Consider the following 3279-nt stretch of genomic DNA (forward strand, 5'->3'; position numbering starts at 1 on the left):
ATTCTGCAGTTGGAGGATTATCCATGTCTTTGACACACTGCTATGGGCTTCCTAAGAATATCCTTCGGATTTGGCCTCTGGTAACTCCACAGGATTAGTTACTGCCTTTAGTTGCCAGAATTTTCAACCATAAAAAAGAAATTTATTGGAAAGATAAGCAGCTTGCAGAAGCTATACAAAAGCTTATGGAGTGCCCCTTAAGAAAAAGTGTGGTTAAATATACATAAGATTTACCATGTCAACCATTTTTAAGTGAGCAGTTGTGTGGCATTGAATATGTTCACATTGTTGTACAACCTTCACCACTATCCATCTTCAGAACTTTTTCATCTTTTCCAACTGAATTTTTATTTTGAGACAGAGTCTTGCTCTGTTGCCCAGGCTGGAGTGCAGTGGTGTAATCTTGGCTCACTGCAACCTATGCCTCCCGGGTTCAAGCGATTCTCCTGCCTCAGCCCCCCAAGTAGCCGGGATTACAGGCATGTGTCACCATGGCTGGCTAATTTTTTTGTATTTTTAGTTGAGATGGGTTTCACCATGTTAGCCAGGCTGGCCTTGAACTCCTGACCTCAGGTGATCCACCTGTCTCGGCCTCCCAAAGTGCTGAGATTACAGGCATGAGCCACCGCGCCTGGTATTCCAACTGACATTCTGTACCCATTTAAACTCCATTTTACCTCTCCTTTTAGCCCTAGCAACCTTCACTGTACTTTCCATCTCTATGAATTAGACAATTCCGGCTACTGCATGTCAGTAGAACCACACAGTATTTATCCTTTTGTGATGGGACTGGCTTATTTCATTAGCATAATGGCTTCCAGGCTTATCCACATTGTAACACCTGTCAGAATGTTCTTCCTCTTCAGAGCTGAGTAACATTTCATTGTGTGTACAGACCGCATATTGTTTGTCTACTACGTGCTGACGGGCACTTGGGTTGCTCTACCTTTTGGCTATGGCGAATCAGACTGCACTTTTAAGACAACGTGTAGTAGGATGATTTTCATGGGCCATGAACTTAGGTATGCAAAAAAGTAAATTTTTCTATAACTAATTTTTCTATAACAGAACCTAATTTCTATTTTGAACATGCCTTCTCTTTTATGGTGTAAGCAATTCCGGTGTATTTTTCCTCAGTGACGTTAAGGGTGTCCTCAGTGATTTGGATGAGAATTCAGTTCAGGATTTTTTTTCTTTCTGACTACAGCCCTTTGATGGATCTCAGTTCTGTGCCATGGCAGTGTGTGTGTGTGTATATGTGTGTGTGTGTGAGAGAGTGTGTGTGTGGCTGGTCTGCAGTCACATTCTGCCTGAAGCTGACAGCTTCAGAGGTGCAAATGTGTGTTTCCCTCATTCCACCTTGGCATCCATGAAGCCTGCCTTCCCCTGGCCTCGTACCATATGGTCCCTGCTTGTCTTTGTTGTGGCTTTCCCTAGACTGTAGGACCAGCTCTTCTCTACTGGCTGACTTTTACACTTTGCTGGGAGACGTGGGGAAATTTGGCTTACACATTACATGGAGCCGAGGGAGCCTTGTGTGGTTGCCCCAGCATGTCAGTTGCCATTCTATAGAACTGTCCCATGCCATAACAATACAAGGAAGTACTGCAAGGCTGTCACCTCCTGGGAGCCTTGACAGGGAGAGGGTGGAAGTCCCCTCTCCTCTGTCAGATCGGAATGTGTTGAGGGTTCTGTCATCCTCCCATCTTGGAGATCACCGTTAGGGACTGGTTAGGAGCTGAGATTCTCACCAGCTTCTCACTCTGAATCGTCTTCCAACTCTTTTTCTAACCTTAGAATGTTTTAATCTCCTTTCTCTAGTAGGGGAAAAACTGGCTAGGGAAGCATTTCCTAAGCCCCGTGTTTATATAGGCATACCTCTGAGATAAATTTGGGCTCAGTTCCAGACAACTACGATAAAGCAAATATCAGAATAAGTGAGTTACATGAATTTCTTGGTTTCCCAGTGCATATAAAAGTTATATGTAGGGCTGGGTGCAGTGGCTCACACCTGGAATCCCAGCACTTGGGAGGCTGAGGTGGGAGGATTGCTGGAGACCAGGAGTTTGAGATCAGCCTGGGCAACATAGCAAGACCCTATCTTTACAAAAAAAGTGAAAAAAATTAGCTGGGCTTGGTGCCACGCACTCTTAGTCCTACCTGTTAATCCCAATCGCATCATTTTGTAAGCTCTCTGCTATTTTGCAGACTTTGGTCAAAGCAAAACATTTCACAGGGGTTTGGGCCATGAGAAACACCCGGCCTAACCACCTGACCACAAGGCAGACAGGCCGTATTAAAGAAACATCCCTATCATATCCTGCTGGGCAAAGGTCCAAGGAACACCACAATGACATCCCACTGGAACAAGGACCAGAACCGCATCATCACAGGAACATCTTGTCAATATCATGCCGGGCAGCAAGACATACTGCTCAGACCCCTCCCACCCATACCTATAAGTACCCCCAGTCTATAAACAGTGGTGGCCACTGTCATTATGATGGTTTCCCACTTCTGTGGGTTTTATGCTGGACATAAAGCCTGCATTTGCTGTAGAGCTGCCCTTTCTGTTGTTCTACTGCATGTCAGTAGAACCATACAGTAATTATCCTTTTGTGACTGGACTGGCTTATTTCATTAGCATAATGGCTTCTGTCTGGCTCATTTCATTAGCATAGTGTCTTTCTGGAACCCTCGCCTTCACTTCAAAACCTAACACTAGCTACTTGTGAGGCTGAAGCTGGAGGATCGTTTGAGCCCAGGAGCCCAGGCTGTAGTGAGCTATGACTGCAGCTCCAGCTTGGGATAAAGAGTGAGATCCTGTCTCTGAAGAACAAAACCAAGCAAAACACAATATCTGCAAAGTGCCACAAAATGAAGTATGCCTGTGCTAAGAACTTGGAAGCTGAGCTACGGGAAGAGACTTTGAATTCTCAGCTTTGCTGTGAGCTGTTGTTCCTGAGCTCCAGGGGCTGTGCTAGACACAGCCTTCAGGTGTACGCACCACTTTTCTCCATTCTGCTCCGTCTCCTTTAGATGATGACATCAAAAGGCTCCATCGGTTTCCAGCTTCTGGATGTATCTGGCCAATAAGAAGCACTGATAAGAGACTAAGGAGGGAGGAAAGCAAGATGGGGATGCCTTTGTCAGCCCAGGATTATAGCTCCTGCCTGGGGACCTTGTCCATACAGTTCTCTTCCTTTGTTCAGCTTCTGAGAACCCTGCCCTTCTCTCCGCCAGGGTGACAACAGCGGTGCCCTATTATTAGCTAAAGGG

This window comes from Callithrix jacchus, chromosome 6 (assembly GCF_049354715.1).
Source record: "Callithrix jacchus isolate 240 chromosome 6, calJac240_pri, whole genome shotgun sequence".
In the NCBI taxonomy this organism is placed as follows: Eukaryota; Metazoa; Chordata; class Mammalia; order Primates; family Cebidae; genus Callithrix; species Callithrix jacchus.